We start from the raw sequence: 21716 nt of genomic DNA, 5'->3' as shown, positions 1-21716 counted from the left end.
ACACTGGTGTACTGAAAGCCAACACAGCCTGACTCCAAGGCTTAGGACACTCAAAGCTTGTCTTTGCCATCCTCCAAGCTTTGATTTCTGTTCTTTTCTTAAAATAACTTTAAGCCTACATACAGCACTTTCTTGAGTTTTGGGAGTCATTCCAATAAGCTTTCACACCTGAACAATTTGTAGTGAAAGTCCCTGAATTTATAGTCAGCTGGTCAAAAGTGAAAATAGCCTTGGGTCTCCTAACTTGGGTCTCCTAACAGCTCATGTTGAAATAAGAATAGTCTTACAACCAGGTGCTGGTGCCTCACATCTGTAATCCCAGCTCCTCAGGAGACTGATCAAAGCTAGTTCAGGAGAAAAAGTCTGTCGGACTCTTACCTCCAATGAACCACCTAAAACAAAAGTGGAGAGGTGGTTCAAAATGGTAGCATTCTAGCCTTGAGCACAAAAGTGCAGGGATAGCTCCCAGGTCATGAGTTAAAGCCCCACTACTAACCAAAAACTTAAATTTAAAGAGACAAAATAGTCTTACAGAGGAATGTGCCTTTATCTGTGAAGTTTGGCCTAATCATATCAAAATCCATCAATTTTCTTAAAATGAAAATCAGGATGGGCACTGGTGGATCTTGCCTGTAATCTGGCTACACGGGACACTGCCATCTGAAGTTTGAAGCCAGTGCAGACAGGAAAGTCTTTGAGATTATTATCTCTAGTGAACCAGCAAAAAGCCAGAAGAGAAGTATGCCTCAAATGGTAGAGTACTGTCCATAAGCAGAAAAATCTAAGAGAATTCAAGTCACAATACTAGTACAGGTACTCACACATACACACAAGCACACGCACACACATACACACACATATGCATACATACACAGAGCACAGAAAATCATACATGTAACAATATTCTTTTCCATGTTTCTAAGCCTTTTCTTTTTTGCTTTCCATTCTTTATCACTAAATGTACTAATCGTTCTGACATCAAATTGAGAGGTTCATAGGGTGTTTGTTTTTTTTAAGAGATCATTAAGTGAAGAAGGTCAAAACATTTCTACTGTCATGTTAACTATTATCTCCTAAGAAACAGGGTGCTCTTGCATCAGGATTTATTTCTGCAGGTCATGTTCCTGCATACCATGTCTAACTTTGCTAAGCAACTATCTTAATCTCCTAAGTTTGTTTAGAAAGAAATCATGTACTTCTCAAAGAAATCACATTCCATAGGATGATTATAAGAATAAACTGATTCAAAAAGTTTATTTATATATATTAGATTAATTATATTTTAAGGACAAACACTTTGGAGGTGTGTCTTACATAGTTTGTGTGTGTGTGTGTGTGTGTGTGTGTGAGTGAGATGTTTGTAATGTGTATATGTGAGTGTGTGAGAAAGAGAGAAATGTTTGCGGTGTGTGTGTTGCTGACTGTTAAAGTATATTTTCTGTGTTTAAAGAGATCATCATTTGTAATAAATTAGTGAATAGCCCAAATGAGCCTCTAGTATTATTCTATCTCTTGAGGAGACTCAGACATTAGTCAGGTGAATCTGTTTGGTTAGAATGGCTGCAAAAAATAGTTTTCTTTTGATATAGAAAGCCCAGATTAAAAATGCCTTTGGTCACATAAAAGGTACTCTTATCAAGGGATTTAGTGTTCACAAGGAAAGCATGAAATGAAAGGAAAGAAAAGATCTGACATTTCCCTCATCGTGATCAGGGAAGCACATTTGCCTGATCTCATTTTTGGACATGAAACTTCAAATGAGGAAATAAGATCCAAAAGTGCAAGTGTCTTTGATATTGCATTAAGGAGCAGTTTATTAGAAACATTAGGAAAGCACATAATTCATTTAGCTCAACCAAAACACAATGTCAAAACTTTGTTTCCTGCTTGTCAAAAATGATAAAGTCTATGAGATTCATGTCAATGAGCCGAATGACTGAAATCTTTCATTATCAAATCCTCATGCTATTTTCATGTCTGGTTGTTTTGGTTGTAACAGGAGCTTGAAAAATGAGGAACTGAGAAGAAAAGTCATACCCACTTTAGAGGAGTAATTTTACCACTACATGCTGCGTTGTTTCTCGGGAGAGGAATAACTTGGTATGGTAGAGAATCAAACCATCATGATGAAGGTAATTCACAGACAATTGTCTAACAAGGGGAGGATGTGGAAAACTGGCTTGTCTATGGACCACCTGCCTCCTACATTTCCCATTACACAACCATCTTTGCTTTACTCCTAGCTGACTACTTGAGAGCAAATTTAAAGGAAAAGGCAAGTGCACTCATGCCTTTTGTTTGGCTTTTACTTCAAATTGTCATGCTTAATAACTATATCCCAGTAGAAGAAGACCGGAGGAGAAGTAATTTAAAATGCTCTATATTGGGGTACATTTGTCAATTCTCAATGTGAGGAACTTTGACCTGCCATACATAAACCTGTATCTCTGTGCTTAGTGGTTTATATTGTCCACCAGACAAACTATATTCCTATTTATTTGGTTTGTTTGCTCATTATAATCTTTGCAAAAGAAGTTGAGATACAATAACGTCAGAATATAACCCATATAATAATGGAAACATGTTTTGGAAGGTGGGCGAAGGGGAAGGAGGACACAGGAATGGAGAGAGGAAGGGTGAACAAATGTAATTATATTCAATATACACTATGTAAAAAATGAATTATGTACCTTGAAGGTAGAGACCAAAGAGGAAAATTAGGAAAGAACAAAGTAAAGGATAACATTGATTAAGAAGCATTGGACTAATAACCTGATTAAGTAAATGCACCCCTTTGTACATCTAGTTAACAACAACAATAATAATGTGAAAAAGTGAAAGATAAGCCATGCAAATAATCAATTTAGACTATGTAATAATAAAGTTTTTAATCATGTAAGCCATTCAAGCTTCCTTAGCTGGGGTTCTTATTCTACAGGCGAAGTAAAAAAAAAAAAGATGTGATCACTTAATTCTCATTTTGGAGGAATAGAAATTGGAATCAGAGATTATAAATTATACACTGAAAGAAAGATTACAGGCAGAGATTCATTCTGGGAAGGTTTCCTACTGAGGGAGTCAGCATTTAAGGCAGAAGATCGGCTATGAGTACAGACATCAAAAGTTCCCTGAGGGAAAGAGCCAGGTCAAGATTTAGCCCATAAGACATGCTTCCAGTGACTACTTTTTCTAACTAGGTCCCTACACTAAAAATGTCTATCCTCTCCTAAAATAATGCCACAAGTCTTCAACTCAGGTTCTTGTGAAGTATATATTTTCAAACTTTAACCTCATAGAACCTAACAATCAGGGAGTCAGGAGATTAGGACATATTCATCTTTGAGATCAGCCTACCACTGAGAGGTGAGGAGAGATGAGCGTGGCTGTTTCAAGGGCTATTGGTTGATATCCAAAATGATGAACAAATATGGGACTTACATAGGAACTAAAACCAGTCATGAATGGGCCATGAATGTTGTGGGAGAGCTCTATATGCAAGAAGTAATACAGAGTATCCAAATTCTTTCAGTCAATCAATATTGCTTTGCGTTCATATACTTTGGAACCAGATAATGTTCTAGTTTCTGAGAATGGAGCATTGAAAACTTCATAAATGTCCCTGCTTTCATGGAGCTTAGCTCCAACATAGCTGCTCATGCCAAGTGATTCTATCTGCAAGTGTTCTTTTTCTCAGACAGGTAATGGGTGCTAGAGAGACAGATGCTCACTACTTCTGACGAAGACAGGGGCTAAGACTTTCCCTGGGTTCCATATAGGAAGACCTTGAACTCAGTGCCTGAGAGCTTTTGCCACATGATGCTAGCACTCTACCACTCAAGCCACAACTCTACTTCCAGTTTTTTGCTGGTTAATTGGAAATAAAGATGCTCATGGATTTTCCTGTTTGAGTTGGCTTTGAACCAGGAACCTCAGATCTGAGGCTCCTGAGTAGATATGATTATAGGCATGAATCGCCAGCTTCATCCTAGTTTTAATACACACTTATACCTTTATGTTGAAACCAGAAATTACTAACTTAGAAAATACTTTTCTCAATTTATCTCAATAGAATCTTCATTTTCCAAGAAATGTTTTGCTTGATATAAACTTCTATGCTTTTAAGTCTGAATATCACATGTTAATGCAGATTTTAATAAAGAAGAGATTGCTTTACGATATTCCAAGAAGTTCCACTTTTGACCAAACTTTTTAAAGTTTTTAGTCTAAGCTGGAATATTAGTACTTAATCTTCATTAAGACAAAGTCTAATTATGTGTGTGTGTGTGCATACATGCATACATACTAGGGCTTGAACTCAGGGCATGGGCTCGGTCTCTCTTAGCCTTTTTTCTCATGGTTAATGCTCTGCCACCTTAATCACAACTCCACTTCCAGATTTTTAGCAGTTACTTAAAGATAAGAGTGTTATAAGTTTTCTTTCCTGGGCTAATTTCAAACCATGATCCTCAGATCTTAGCCTTTGTAATAGCTAGGATTACAAGTTTGAGCCACAGGTACCCTGGCAGAGACTGATTTTTTTTAATATGACACATAAAATCCCCCCTCCCTTATAAATTCTGAAGGTAAGATAAATGAAAAGTATTTATGTATCAAAGATAATAACCTGACTTAAGAAGCTGAATTAATTCACCATGCTTTCTGCAACACTGAATGTCTTCTAGATAATTTAATGGCTGTATTTTATTCTGTGATTTAGCCCCTCACTATTAAAAGAAATATAAGATTAGTTTCCTACTTTTCTAAACCCTCTTTTAATCAAATCATCCTGTTACAAATTAAGAAATATGTTTAACAAGCTGATGACAGGAGATTGCATAATTGCATTTATTCAATTTTATAAATCAAAAGTATCTGTCTTGTGATTCCAGTTGTATGGATTTTGGCCTCTCTCCTTTTGTAAAATTTATATATCAGATTCTCAAAACTAAAATGACCTCCAAAAAGTAATAATGTTTGAAGAAGTTTCACATAAACACTAAAAGTTATAGTTAGACTCACTAGGGTGAAACCATACAAAATCATTAGTTGCCAAACCATTACTTATGCCTTTTCCTGACTGGGGTTTGTATTTCTCTGGCAATATACTTCTAGGAATAAATTTTGTCATCTAAAACTGACATGAGTTAGCTGTAAATGTTCTTCACGACATCAATTATGGCAAGCAACCTGAACATGAATATGAAATTTAGCTAAGTATTGGTTGCTCATGTCTACAATCATAGCTACTCAGGAGGTTGAGATATAGGATTGTAATCTGAAACACAGGCAAGAAAGTCCATGTGTCTCTTATTTCCAATTAACCAGCAATAAGCCTGAAGTATATGAAATTTGCTAATCAAACTCTCTCAATACACACATGTTCATACACACATGCACACACACACACACACATACAGAGAGAGAGAGAGAGAGCTTTGCATATCAGCTGTGCCTCTCCAGCATTCAACACAGTGCTATGGCAGACACTTGCCAACACTCATCTTCCTCAGAAGGCCATCTGGTTTAGTGATTCACTTCATAATTTTCCATTGCTCATTTCTATTTTCTGATGATAATTACTGTCTAAATTTTCAATCAACTATTAAAGTTTGAGTGACCTTCATGACATTTGTACAATATTCTTTTTCCAAAATCTTACAACTAGTTGGCTGTCCATAAAAGTGGATGTGAAACTGTTCAGAAACAGACATGACACACCTTAAAAGTTGTCAGTGTGTCATGGAGTGTGGGGAGGCCAGGGAACGACAGGCCCTCATTCCTATAAGAGTGACAGAAATTAATTCCTATCAGAGAAAGGAGGGATTAAAGGAAGTCTCATGCATACCCATGTTATAGCAACATTATTCACAATAGCAAACATGTAGAAACAACTAATGTCCATTAATGGCTATATGAATAAGTAAAACATGGTTTATATACATAATGTAATATTATTCTGCCTTAAAAAAGAGAACTCTGCCAGATGCTACAATATGAAGATTCCTTGCCAACATTATGCTAAGTGAAATAAGCAGTCATGTTCATAAAAACTGAAATAAGTAGCCATTTCATAGAAACTGATAATATGATGGTACTAACAAAGGACCAGGTGCAGGGAAAAATGAGAATTTGTTTAATGAGTTTCAGTAGTGCAAGATATAACCAGGAGACTGATTACACAGAAAGAGGAATATGCTCAACACTAGTGAAATGAGTACTTAGAACTGACTAAGCCAATAAATTTTTACAGTATGTAAATTTTTATGGTATGTATTTTTACCACAAATTTTTATATGACATCCAGAATGAAACTTCATTTAAACCAAACAGCTGTATGGATTATTATAATAAATTGCCAAGGTTGTTGTCTGATTGTAGGGAATCAAACTAAGAGAACACAGTATCTTACATAGATGCCTGTGGGTGACACATTGAGTTCTGTCAGCAAAATACTGAGCCCAAGGAAGGAAATGAATATTCTTTATTTTGTTGTCTGCTTCGGCAGTCCTGAGGCTTGGACTTGGCCTCTGGCTTGCTAGGCAAGTGCTGTCGGACTTGATTCTCACCTCTAGTCATGTCACATATTCTCCTTCTTGATCACCTTGAAGAGTCATGTGAAAAGGGAAAATCTGTTTAGCAGCTTGTAATTCAGCCTGGCATTTATCCCAAGGGAGACATCATCTCAGCTCCTAAAGCTGTCATGGAAATTACAATCCTGAAAAATGAGCCTGGTGAAAAGTTGTATATACTACAAAATGACTAAGAGTACAAGAAACTTCCAACAGGTCATTGGGAGGGTTGGGTGTGCTAACATATTCAAAGAGCTAGGAAGAATAATCATTCTTTATGAGTGACAATAGTGCTAACTGTAGTATTTCTTTAAATTAGCCCCTCTGTTACATATCCATATTGGATATACATCTATTAAGATATATATATATATATACAGATATATATGTATATCTATGTTGGATATAATATATAGGATAAATTAGATATGAAAGGCATGTATTAAAAAGTTAGGGAAAATGAGAGTAATTATCACACCATTACCATCAATGAACTATCTATAACTTTGTTAATGCATATACAGCTTTTTAATTTCATAAGTTGATATATAAATCCATTCATTATATTTTCAATAATGAAGCAAAACAGGTACCCAAAGGTCTGTGAATAAGAACATGTATTTTACCCAACAAGAGTTCTTAAGAAATAGAGCTAATTATAAGCAGCTTTCTCAACAAGCATGTATTGCTATATCAGGCATATTTATCAGATATAATACCCACCTCATTTTAGTGTCTGCAAATTGCAAAAAATGTTTATCAACATTAGAGAAGGTTGTGTTAAGCTTGATTTGCATGTAGCAAGTCAAGCTTATATGTAGAAAGCTGAGGAGGAAGAGATCTGTTAAAAATAGACCTGAGTCCTAAAACCTTCACCATCATAGCCCACCTAGTTTGTGGAAATCATCAGGAATATCTGAAGAAATATTTCCTCCAAATATCAACAAAACTTTTCATTTAAAAAATGTCTTTCCTCAGGTTTATACTAAATTAGCTTTCCAGTAATGCCCATAATGAAGTTATCCATTTAGTTTTAAATGTATCTATGTAGAAGTAATAGGGGGTTTTTGAGGTTAAATAAATGGAACATTTAGCCACCAGTCACCTGTCATACCTTCATTTCAGCTGATAACAAATTTCCTCCTCTGGAATTTTTATCAGAATGGAAGATACAGTGTTGTCTAATTTTAAAATAATCTAAAGGAAAAATGAAACATCAACATTAAAATGATATTCTATCCAGAAGATACAGAAACAAAAATCCAGTGTGCTTGCAATGTTAATATATATATATATATATATATATATTTCCTTTGTTTATAAGCCAAATAGGATTGGGCTAACCTTCCAGAATTTTTGGAAAGAAAATCAAAGGAATGGGATGGTGTTTATCTGATTGGTGTTTTGTTCACCAGGCTCTTTATTCTGTTTCCTGGCCTGTCTGGTTTTGCTTTAGTGCTGCTGTGCTATAATAGTTCTGTTAAAATAAATGCCCTGAAAATTTTTGAAAAGAAAAAGCTAGTTAATTCAACTCCATTACCTTTCAATTTGTCAAGACAAAGAAGTGTAACCATCTTCAAGCTCTATCAAACTTTTATGTATCCAGTACTTCCATTAAGAAGAAATTAATTGCAATTAAACCAGTTAGTAATGGAGATAAAAACAGAAAAGTAGTAGTTCAGGGTGAAACAGAGGCACCAAAGTACAAAGCAGAAGCTGCGGGGATGAGAACTCAGGAAAATCCAAGTTGCCAAGTCATCTTTCCTAAAGACTAATGGCCATTGTGCACCAAGGAGGAAGACTGATGGGGACTGAGATGAATAGCAGATGCCGTGCGTGGGCCTTGAAGCTAGGAAAGAGAAGGCAGGAAGAGGAGGATGTTGTGTGTTCAGCATGCATCTTTGAGGAACAGCCTCAGTATAACTGTCCTCTAGGCCGTCCTGACAAGCCACAAAAAAGGCAAAGAACAATAGCAGAGACAAGCATAGAAAAGGTCTTTAAAAGTCAGGTGCCAGTGGCTCACAGGTGGTGGCTTAACTATTCAGGAGGCGGAGATCTGAGAATCAACGTTCCAAGACAATCAAGCAGGAAAGTCCATTAAACTTTGGCAGTATCTCCAATTAACTAGCAAAAGGTCAGAGTGGAGTATGTGGCTCAAGTGGTAAAGCACCTTGAGTGAAAAAAAAAAACTTAAGGACAGTGCCTAGTTCTGGAGTTTGAACCCTAGTAACCAGCAGAAGAAAGGAAAGAAGGAAGGCAGGAAGGGAGGGAGGGAGTGAGGAAAGGAGGAAGGGAGGGAGGAAAAGAGGAAGGGAGGGAGGAAAGGAGGAAGGGAGGGAGGAAAAGAGGAAGGGAGGGAGGAAAGGAGGAAGGGAGGGAGGGAGGGGAGAAAGAAGGAAGGAAGGAAGGAAGGAAGGAAGGAAGGAAGGAAGGAAGGAAGGAAGGAAGGACAAGGAAGAAAGGAAAGAGAAGAGAAAAAAGAAAAATGGTCTCTAAAGACCAGGTAAATTATAAACTCTAAACTTCTGGTGCTTTAAAATGCTCCTGGTTTTCTAACTAAAAGAAAATCTTCATCATATTTAGTAATTTGGAAATACAACGCACAAATACCAAGTCATGATCTGGGTTTTGTTCCAAATTAAAAAATAACCTTTTACTGTTGCAGTTACACAAGTCTTTAGACTTGATAAGTAATAACTCACTCAACAGTAAAATCCAGAAAAGGAGCCTAACTGGCTTCTCTGCAAACTATTTTAATGGTTAACCAAGAAAGAAAACAAAGGTCCTGATGATACTTGATTTGGTTTCGATGTATGAGTTTCAATCTGACTTTTAAGTACGATCACCAAATTTTATGACTACAGATGTCATGAAATCGTGTACAAGTTATAAAGAAGGAAGAAAGAAACAGAATAGGACTGTGCCCCTATGTGTCAGGCACGTCATACCAAGTATCTTATTTGGTTTTCAAAATGAAAACAAGTGAGCTCTGCCTTGTCCAAATCAGTACAGATTGTATGGGGAGTATCTAAGATCTGTTTCCAAGATGATCTGGCTTCATAGCTTATGCTGTCCTATTTCAGTCCTTACAGCCTTTGTCTTCTAGCACTTCAATCTACAGCAAGGTTAAGGACTGACCCTTTAGCTGGTAGATACATAAATCACAAATTCATTTTTTTCCAAATAAGATATTGCATTATGATGAGATAAACATGTTTGGAAGTGCTTTAAAGGAAGTGAAAAAAGGCCCCATCCACTGGAAAACTTCTATGATATTCTAAATATTTCCAAAATACTGGGGATTCCACAAACAGTCAGCAGAGAGCAAACTCCAAAAAGCTGATTATACACACGGCAGGAGATTCCCCCAGTCACCACCTTTATAATCCTCATCTCAGCACCAGGAAATACTTCACCACAGATGAGATGCCAAGACCTTCCCACTAGCCAGCATTCCGACACAGTCCTTCACAAATGCATATAGATACTGAAGACCCTTCAATGTATGCAAAAGCACAATAAATAGTAAGGGTCCAACTTTCAATGTAAGGAAATACCACATCTCGAGGAATACCAAGAAAGTGAAACACGAGTTGTCAGGAGAAGAAAGGGAGTGGTCAAGGGATTGGGACAGATAGAGGAGAAGTTACCACTTCTCTCCATTTGTCTGCCCTCTTCCCCTGGCCTCCTCCTATCTGACATAAACATTTCAACTTCCTGGTGTGCATTTTGTTAAACATTAAACAGGTTGGTGATTTGAAGGAATTACACCATTGGAATACTCTCCCTATGTATACCATAACAATCTACTTCATAATTTTAAAAACTATGAAAGAAAAGGATGTTGTGAAAGAATTAGTAGAAAAGATTGTTCATATCAATTGGAAAACTGTTCATTGAGCAATTAATTTTCCTCTTTCTAATATTCTCTGTCTTCTTCCCTATAGATAGAAAAGACACACAACTTTTAGAATCACAGTTAAAAAAAAAAAAGGAGAAACCAAATTAATTCTAACCACTGGCCACATCTTTCTCATTCTCCAGGCAGATGCTTCCCTAATTGTCACACCATTTTGTTGAAATTTATATGACCAAACTGTGTATATATCTGACAGTATAAAATTTCCCCAGGGGCAGCATCAAGGTTTCATGTGCTAATTTATTCTGCATTGTGTTTTGCAACTTAATAACATCATGAAGCAACTTGCCACAGCTCTACGATGATGGGGTTTTCATAATGTGCATTTTGGATTTCCCAAACTCAAAGTCATGTTTGCCAACAGTTTCCCCAATATTTATAGCTGTCACCAATTTTTCAACATGTCCTTGGTCCTTCACAAGGGAAAGTATATTTTCTCTTTGTATTGTTTTTGGATGATAGGTATTTTACTCTTCATATTCAGTGTTTTAAATTGATAAACAAATCTGATCTCATGTGGGGTTTTAATCATTTTCAGAAATAGGCAGCATCAGCACAATCTGATTCCATTTAAGTGGGTGAAGAGTATGTTGTGTGCTTCTCATATGGAGGTGTGTGTGTGTCTGTGTGTCTGTGTGTGTGTGTGTTTATCTGTCTGTCTGTCTGTCTGTGCATGCGCGCATGAATATTTGGGCTTGGACTCAGCCTGGGTGCTTTCTTCAGCTTTTATGCCAAGGTTTGGTTCCCTACCACTTCAGCTACAAGCCCACTTCTGTTTTGTTTTTTGTTTTTGTTTTTTTTTTGGTTAATTGGAGATAAGAGTCTCTTAGACTTTCCTGCCCAGGCTGGCTTTGAATGTTGTTCCTCAGATCTCAGCTTCTTGAGTAGCTAGGATTACAGGTGTAAACCGCTAGTGCCCAGCTACTGAGAATTTTTTTTTTTTTGGTCCGGTCGTGGGGCCTGAACTCTGGGCCTGGGCGCTGTCCCTCAGCTCTTCAGCTCAAGGCTAGCACTCTACCTCTTGAGCCACAGCACCACTTCCGGCTTTTTTCTTATGTGGTGCTGAGGAATCGAACCCAGGGCCTCAGGCATGCAAGGCAAGCGCTCTACCACTGAGCCAACTTCCCAGCCCACTGAGAAATTTTTATTAGCAACTTAAGCCAGCTGCTAGTGGCTCATGCCTGTAATCTTCACTACTCAAGAGGCTGATATCTGAAGATTGAAGTTTGAAGCTATCCCTAGCAGGAAAATCTGTGAGACTCTTATCTCCAATTAACTACAAAAAAAAGGTTGGAAGCTAAGTGGACCTGTGTCTCAAGGAGTAGAGTGCTAGTCTTGAGCATAACAACTCAAGGACAGTGCCCAGGCCTTGAGTTTAAGCCCCAGTACCAGCACAAAAAAGAAAAGAAAAGGAGATTTTTTTATTAGCAACTTAACCTTATGTTTTAAATATATCTCAATGAAAATTCGTGGCTAATTTAACTTTGATTCATAACACTTGCATGCATTCTAAAACATAAGACACATATTCATGTTACTTGTGAATACACAATGCATTGAGTGACAATAATAACGTATTTGTGTTGGAGTTCATTGCTGGAACTGAGGGAGTAGAAAGGATTAGAGATGGAAGTTCTTTAATATTGTCGAACATCTTTCATTTTTTAAGAGTGCAAAATGAAAGAATTCTCATATTGGAGTGGTAGAAAAAAGTAATCATGTGTTACATTATCTTCTATACCTTGAAACATTTTATAATTAAAATATTTTAATTAAAAAGTAAAAGTCATTTCAGTGCAGCTAGTATCATCACTGGGATGGCTAAGACAGAGCCAGGCAAAGCTAATGAGGTGATTTCTGAAATAAGCCAGGACCAGAAAGGAATCAGATGCTCCACAGCCCAGTCCTGCCAGGGTTATTTTTAGGCCAGGAATTCTATCCAAGGCATGTACACAAGAAGACTGCTCTTTCTTAATATGTTGTCTTGGGCAAAAAAAAAAAAAATACAACCCTAGTTTTGGCAACAACTTGTTGCTTTTTAGGCTCTTCCTGGAGATGGAACAGGAGTCTGAATCCAGCCAGCTCTTCATTTGGGCCTGGAGCCTGGGTGGAGGCGAGTCTAATTAGAATCCAGACAAATCCCAGAGCCCTGGTATTTGCTTGACAAAAAGAAAATATCCAGGAGTGGAACATTTTCCTACCAAGGCCAGAGTTGACCTTTCCCAAAGATGGTGGAGAAATGCCAATTGGAGAGTTGAGGAGCTTTCAGTCTAGTAAAGGTAGGAATAGGTTGTTTATATATAATCCAAGCTTCTGGATTTTCTATGTTGCACTGCGTGCAAGGTTTGCCTGAGTCTCCTGTGAAAGAAGACTTATTCCACCATGGACTACAAAGTGAGAAATCCAAGGTCTGAAAAGATAGTCAAGGCCCAGCCCTTGGGAAAGCAACAGCAATTATATCTGAACCATGGGTTAGAGTGAGACAGTAGTATAATTATGGATTCCAAGGGAGCATTGGTTCCTTCTGTTCTGTAAAACAGCATGGATGGTTAACCCTCCCTATGCTCAGGTTTCCAGATTCCCAATCACCTGTCTTTCCAATGGACTAGTGTCCAACTCTGACAGATGATTCTAATTTTCTATCACTTCTTTATTTTGGGGGGAGGAGGGGAGGCAGGTCCGGTCGGGGCCTGAACTCTGGGCCTGGGCGCTGTCCCTCAGCTCTTCAGCTCAAGACTAGTGCTCTACCACTTGAGCCACAGCACCACTTCTGGCTTTTATTTTTCTGCTTATGTGGTGCCGAGGAATCAAACCCAGGGCCTCAAGCATGCAAGGCAAGCTCTCTACCACTGAGCCACCTTCCCAGCCTTCTATCACTTCTTATCAATGACAAATTCTTTGCACTCTTCACTCTATGTCTGCACCTTCTCTGGATCCTTAACCGGGTATGGGTTTTTGTGTGTCTTGATGTATGTTTGTATGTGCACATTATGTTCTGTTTGTGTATGATGTTATGTGATTATCATACATGTGTGTTGTTATCTATTTCTGTGTGCATATCATACATGTGTGCTGTTCTGTATGTACATGATACCATGTTTGTATATAATATCATATCAATCATACATATTCTGTATTTTTGTGTGCATTATATTGTGTGTGATGCCATACATATATTATACATGTGCATATTGCATATATACATATACATACGTATACAAATATAATATACATGTGTATATTCTGTATATTGGTTTAAGCTCCCATGTGTTTACAAAACAGTCTGTCCTGTGACACTGATTCAAAATGCTGATACAATTTAAGGTAAATCCCACAAGTAGTCTTCACAAATAAGATAATAAAGACCAATTTTCTGTTTCTGTCTATCTGTCTGTCATGGCAACTGTGAAGGGGAGGTGCTATTAGGGAGATGCTAAGTAGTTTCTGCATTTTTGTGTAAAAATTAGAGTTATCTTTTGGAGCAGACAGTCTAATTTGGGAGCACCACATTAATTGCTTTTATTTTATTTTTTTATAGATTTTTTCTTTTTTTTTAATTGTGGAAATACCGTACAGAGGGGTTACAATTACATTGGCAAGGTAATGAGTACATTTCTTATCAAGCATTGTTGCCTCCTCCTTTATTTCCCTTTCCAATCCCTTCCCATCTCCCCCCACCCAAAGTTGTAAAGTTTGTTTTTCAACATAACATCTTGTACATCTCATTGTTGCAATGTATCCACCTGTATCCATATTTAAACAATTTGTACCACATTAATTGTAAGGATATCAATTCTTGAGGATAATATACATACCACTGTACCCCCAAAATACTTTATAGAGGGTCAAGCACATACATAGTCAACACTCAACAAGTATTTGTTCCATGAACAAAGAATGGAAGATGCACAGAATTAACTTGTTTTCAACAAAGCTCAGTATCAATAAAGAATCTCAATTGCAGGTGTTACACACTAAACCCTTCAACCATCTGGGCCACAATATAAAAGGTAGTCTCTGTTTGAGGCCCAATAGCCCAAGTTGTTGTTGTTCTGGTTGGTTGGTTTGTTTAGATATCCATGTTGATATCTGTATCTGTTTTTGTTATGTTGATGTTAACATCCTTCTAATTAGTTTGAAGATAGAAAAGTTTGGTATGGCCTAGTAAGGAAGCAAAAAGGAGATCCAAAAGGGTCTCTCTGATTTGGGGAAAGATGCTACCTCTGGAAATGTGCAGGCCTGGGGTGAGCCATGGCCTGTAGAGGATGTTCTCTTCTGAAGGCTAGTGAGACTATTGAGGTTAAGTTAATGTTTACATTGTAATTCCTCATGTTCCCTTAGCCGTAAGAAAAATCTAAAGAACAATCCACTGTTGGTGGGATGTTGGACTTAAGATCTTGGAACAGAGAGGGACAACAGCACAGAGGGTGACTAGGGGCAGCAGGAGGCGATGAGCCAAGAAGTCAAGATCTATCATCGGAAATGACCCTGACAAGCTCAAATCCCCATGGATTTGCAGACTTCCTGCAACACTCAGTAAACACTGGTAGACTACTAATAAGATGACATCTGAGCTGGAATTTGTAAAGAGGAGTTGGAAGAAGAATTGATACTTTAAAGAGATGGAATTCTGTGCCTCCATCAGAAAGAATGACACTGCCCCATTTGTTAGGAAATGGAAAGACTCGGGAAAAATTATATTAAATGAAGTAAGCCAGGCCCAAAGAAACATAAGTCCCATGGTTTCCCTTATTTGCAATAACTAGTATATGTCTGAGACAAGCAGAAAAGGTCAAAAGCTATGTACATATGACCATATAAGATGATGCTAAGTGAAATGAACCCCAAGATAGGGACACAAGTGGTTTTATCTTTCTTGCTGTTGTTTTTAATGTATTTATAACATACTATGTGATTTTTTTTGTTTCTCTTGTATGTTCTTCCCCCTATGGTATAGCCCCTGTTTTTACTGTATTTGATTCCAGTGCCCTGCATCTTGTATATACATTTTTCTAATTTGGGGAGGGGAAGGGAAATAACAAAATACTGAAATAAGGCTACAGGTTGACCCATTGTAGCAATGAAATATACAAGATACTATGTTGAAAACGAACTTTACAACTTCCTGGGGGTGGGGGGCGCTGAAGGAAGGGGAGCCTCGGAGTTGGAGAGGTGGAAAGGGAAGGGATGGTAGGGAAAAAACGAAGGCAGTAACAATGTTTGATAGGAAATGTACTCATTACCTTACTCATACAGCTGTAACAGTATAGCTGTACAGTATCTTTACAATAAAAATATATATTTAATAGAAAAAAGAGATGGGTATTTTTGTAGGCTGAAGAAATTGAAATTGGGAATGAGGTGGTAGTGATAGGACAAATGAAACATCTGCTTATTAGATGAATACCAAACTAAGGCGGGGCCGGGTGGTACACACCTGTAATCCTAGCCACTATGGAAGCAGAGATCTGAGGACTTCAGTTGAAGCCAATCCCTGGCAGGAAAGTCTGTGGGACTCTTATCCTCATCAAAAAGCCAGAAATGGATCTATGGCTCAAGCGGTAGAGCCTCAGCTTTGAACTAAAAAGCTAAGGGACAGAAACCAAGCCTCGAATTCAAGCCACATACACAAACACAAAAGTAAAGACTGAACTAATATTTTGGAGTTCAACCATTCAATAAAGATTCAAGTGTTTGCTGGGAGTGAAGTACGCTTCATAATGGGAAGCCGTAGAGGAGAGAAAGGAACCGCACTCACTTGATTGAGCCCATTTTTTTTCTCTTTTAAATTTTATCTGTGACTTTAAAAGTTTTGTTTAAATGGTGATTTTATTTCTTTAAATGGTTGTACAAAGTAGTTATCATGCAACAAATCAGTTTATAAGGACAGTGCTTTTGGATTGATGTTGCCCTGTTCATCATTTCTTAAAAGCCAGACACTGAACTGTTCATGGCTGGAGTCATGCTTTTTCAACAGGGTCAATATCACCTCTTAAGGGCCAAAAACTTCAGGGACAGAGTCCTATGTATTGCTATAATAAGTAGCCCTGCAAAGGGCAAAAATACAAAAGCAGATATAGTATAAGTCAAATATGAAAGTTATGATGGTAGGGTTGGAATTTAAGTGAAAATGTCTTTCGGAGCAACAATGAAAAAGAAAGAAATTTGAAAAGCATTGCTTTACATTAAAGCCCATAATTTGAGTTTGGTAGAGAAACAAAATTATAAACATTTTTCAAATTATTTTTCAACAAAAATGTACAGAAAAGTCTACTGCTTTGATTTTCATACATGGAAATATCATATATGATGACTTTGTGTATTAATAATAAACATTTCTATACCACTGTGTTCTTTCCCAAATTGTCTAGTTTTTCCCATGACTATAAAAGGAATATATAACCAGTTAAAAGATGAATCTCTTTAAAAATGAATAGGAAAATAAAGTCACTTGAAAAAAATCATACAACCTAGAGATTTTGCTATTTTTATTTAGTAATACTGTAAAACAGTAAACTGTCTATCAGATAGTACTCCAGGTATATTTATACATATATTCTAAACAATCTAAATATATATGTGTAAATATATACAGGCCTACATATATTCATTCACATAAACATGTGTGCACAGATTAGTCATACTGTGTAACATTGTTTTAGCTTTATTGAACCATTAGTACTTGCTGCATATTGTCATGTCATATTCTGTCAGATTTTCTTAATAATTTTTTTGGGGGGGTCCGGTCGTGGGGCCTGAACTCTGGGCCTGGGCACTATCCCTCAGCTCTTCAGCTCAAGGCTAGCGCTCTACCACTTAAGCCACAGCACCACTTCCGGCTTTTTTCTTTTTGCTTATATGGTGCTGAGGAATCGAACCCAGGGCCTCAAGCATGCAAGGCAAATGCTCTACCACTGAGCCACCTTCACACCCCTCTTAATAATTTTTATTGTTGTTTTTAAGGTGTTGTACAAAGGAGTTACTGTGACATAAGTCAGGTCATGAGTACATTTCTTGGTGGACAATGTCACTCCTTCCTTTCCAGTTAGAGTCAATTGCATATAATAGAGAACCTGTTAGAGTGAGATCAGGATTATCCAAAACTGACTGAGAACTTTCTAAGAGTAAAACAACTATAAGTTCTCCACAAAAGTAAGCAACTTTGCACTACCTGGCTGGAAAATTTTCTCTCAGTGCTTGCAGTCTAAGGAAAGGAGCCACATGGACCCATATCACAGCTTTAGGAGAGTGCCACAGTCTGCCATGTTTCCCAGGGTCATGAAGGGAGGCTGGATTCTGGTCTCTCACCAAGTTTGGTGGGGAGGCTGGGCTGTGGGTATTGGTGCAGGGACTGGACTTCTTCTGGGCTAATGTTTCATCTGCTTTTGATGTTTCTCTCAATTTTATTGCCTGTAGCCACAAAATGTCAGCTATTTGCTGTATTGATTTATGTTTTTCAACAGTTAGGCAATACATGGATCTCAGGTCATGCTCTAACTCTAGATCTTGCAAAAGTTAAGGATGAGACTGTTTATATCTGCCCCTCCACTGGATCAACTTTTATCATGGGCACCAATTACTTGGTCCAGGGATTTGTAGTCCTCCTTTCCTTTGATTAGCAACATTTAAGGGTCAAAGAAAAGGGCAATTAACAGGAAGTTCACATCACAGAAAATTCTCTTCACTTCAAGGAGCCTTGGGAATGGCTCACATTGGTGATGTTCATGATCTCTTTTATCCATTATATCCTTGGCTCATAGATAAAGAGCAATCAAGCTCTTAAAAAGAAAATCTCATAAATTCAGTTGCCCAGTGGCATATGACTGTGAATCACTGTGTGGTTCTGTGTGAATCTCTGTCACTGAAGTAATCTGGTATTATTGCTTTTTTCCCCAAAACTTTGCTATCAAAAAATGATTTAACCACATAGTATTTACTACCCAACAACGATGTCCTAGGCCCACAACCAATAGCTTCTAGGGGAACTTGGGGTTTTCTCAGAAGATTGTGGAATGGCCAGCCACCATGGTCTGACAAGAAACACTGGCCTTAAAGTTAAAAAAAAAAACAAAACCTGCGTTTGAATCATTGCTCTGCCATTTATACTCAACCTGGCTTGGGGTAAGTCACTGGACATCTCTGAGTCTCAATTACACAACCTAACATAATAGGACTCATTGCATTGCATTTCCCCAAATGACATGGGAGGAATTCTTAGCAAAAGGAACACTAACAGAGGGAAGGTATTTTTTAAATACATTTTCTTTATAAATTATTAACCTAGTTCTGTTTTTCTTCTTTGGTTACATAGTAACAAACCATGAACAATTTAAATTAATCCTTTCTCCCAACAATCCCATAAAATTCTAGGATCTGACCCTTAAATCTGCATGTACAGTATATAAGTGAGAGAATACAGTAGTCCAGTGATGTGTGCTTACTTCCAAGAACACAAAAAGAACTACTTTAAGGTACAACCCATTGAAATTCTCATATTCCACAATCACTATGACCTATCCAGCCGTGTATATCTCAGTAAGAATAACAGTATGATGTAACATTTTGTGAAACTGCGTATAACCAGGAAGGAAAAGATATGCAAATGAGGTCTCAGCATGGCTCCTACAAAGGGGAATTGAGGGCTTTGACAGTCTACTTCTGCTCCACAATTCCACATTGCCATTATACCCAGCAGCAAGCAGAGCTCACTGGAATTCCCCAAAGCTGGGAAAGGACCCCAAACTTGGAAGAGACTTTCTGGAGAAGATTCTTTCTAGTCTGACTTTACACTACAGTTGCCAGCATTAGCAAATCAAATTTCAGGCCAACCCATTGAAATTTGCATTTCTGATAAATAATTGTTACCTATATTTTTTAGTACAGTTGTTCATTACTCATATGAAATTCAAATTTCAACTGAGTATCTTGTATTTATTGGCCAACCACACTTGACACTCTTGAAAGGTCCAGAGACATTAAAACTCTCAGACTTTGCTAGGTCTCTGTATTGAATCACAAACAGAACAATATCATTGCTGATATTTCTACTGTGGAAGAAAGGTTGTAGGATAAGATTTGCCACCCTCAAAGAAATTCCTTCTTTATAGGAGATGGTGCACTCACAGAGTTTCTTCATTCATTCATGCGTTCAGTCTTGCCCGCTGTAATAGGTAATCACCACATTCTAGCACTCTGGGACAACCTCGGCAAATGGTCAGTGTCTTAGGAAACCTCTGAATCTACTGGCGGTGGGGGTGGGGGTTGTCACTAAATAGCAAAGATTGCATTTGGTCTAACTCAAACTCTCAAACTCCTCAAGACCTGAGGAACAAAATATTGCCCCTCTCTATGAGCCATAAAGTGGTAAGGAAGGGCTTATGATTTAATAAAGGAAATACACAGGGACAGAAGCTAATAGGAGCTAGCTCCAATTCTGATAATGTTCTTATATCACTACACCCATGTCTGCTCATAGCAAGCAGTAGATCTTCTTCTTCATATCTGGTATTTTATTTGCTTTCGAGGAGAAACATGGAAGCTCATGCTCCTTTTAGTAAACATTTAGTACATGATAGATTATTTTTGTACATGCTTGATCATTTTACAACTATTTCATAGTTTAGATATATATGTCAAAGACAAGTAAGAAAATGCTAAAACCATGACATTTCCCCCCTATGTAAAATTCTAATAAATATACTTCATTTATTTATTTCATCATCATCCTTTTTTATCATTGTCATGTCTCTGGAAGCTTTTCTTTTAGCACAAAGGAGGAAAGATGTATAAAAATTCTAGATTTATCATGAACTAAATACATTTTGAACATGAAAGTCAATACCCTCCTCAAATTGGGTATATGTTTTGTGTAAGGTAAGTGAATGAAAAAGTTTATTTTTTTCTTGTAATAAAACTAAAGATATTTTATCTGTATGTATGGAAACAGAATAAGCAATTTTGTTAAAATTGTTTTGAAAAGGAGAGGAGAGGGGCTGGGAAGGTGGCTCAGTGGTAGAATGCTTGCCTTGCATGCTTGAGGCCCTGGATTCGATTCCTCAGCACTGCATAAGCAGAAAAAGCCAGAAGTGGTGCTGTGGCTCAAGTGGTAGAGCACTAGCTTGAGCTGAAGAGCTGAGGGATAGTGCTCAGGCCCAGAGTTCAGGCCCCACGACCGACAAAAAAGAAAGGAAAAAAGAAAGAAAGAGAGAAAGAGAGAGAGAGAGAGAAAGAAAGAAAGAAAGAAAGAAAGAAAGAAAGAAAGAAAGAAAGAAAGAAAGAAAGAAAGAAAGAAAGAGAGAGAGAGAGAAAGAAAGAAAGAAAGAAAGAAAGAAAGAAAGAAAGAAAGAAAGAAAGAAAAGGAGAGGAGATGAGAAAGAAAAATAGAAAGGTGAATTTGATCAAAGATCATTGTAGGCATGTATGAAATCCTTTCTGACGATACACACTAAGGAAAAAGAGAAAAGAAATCAATTAAAGAAACTGAAATCTGTTATTTATAGTAGAAGTGTATCATTCATGAACGATTCACTTATTTTGCACTGGATCTCACGGATTGACAGGGCATGAACAACAAGAAAACTGGCAGTCATAACCAGAATCATGAGAGCTAATGAAGTTGGTCCATTTCAGTGACTTTGGTTGTTATAGAAGAAAAACATCTTTATTTTATATAAAAATGAATGACTATAACAGTATCAGAACTAATAGAAATATACTAGATTGAATTTTCTGAAAAAAACACAAGGCTTTTTTACTCATTTATTACTTAATGTTATATTGCAACTTAGAAAACTAGATAGATTTTTCTCACTTTAAAAAAATGAATGGGCTGGGTGCCAATGACTCATACCTGTGAATCTTAGCTACTCAGGAGGCTGAGATCCAAAGATCATGGATCAAAGCCAGCCTAGATAGACAAATCTGTGAGATTTACCTATGATTAACCAACAAAAAACCATATGTGGATGTATGTTTCAAGTAGTAGAGCACCAGCACTAGCCTTGAGCAAAAAAAAAAAACTAAATAAGTGACAGTGCCCAGTCTTTGAGTCAAGTCTTGGTACCATCTCTTCTTCTTCTTCTTCCTCTTCTTCCTCTTCTTCCTCTTCTTCCTCTTCTTCCTCTTCTTTCTTCTTCTTCTTCTTCTTTCTTCTTCTTCTTCTTCTTCTTCTTCTTCTTCTTCTTCTTCTTCTTCTTCTTCCTCCTACTCCTCCTCCTCCCTCCTCCTCC

This window comes from Dipodomys ordii, unplaced genomic scaffold (assembly GCF_000151885.1).
Source record: "Dipodomys ordii isolate 6190 unplaced genomic scaffold, Dord_2.0 Scaffold72, whole genome shotgun sequence".
Taxonomy (NCBI): Eukaryota; Metazoa; Chordata; class Mammalia; order Rodentia; family Heteromyidae; genus Dipodomys; species Dipodomys ordii.
This window is presented reverse-complemented; position numbering follows the sequence as displayed.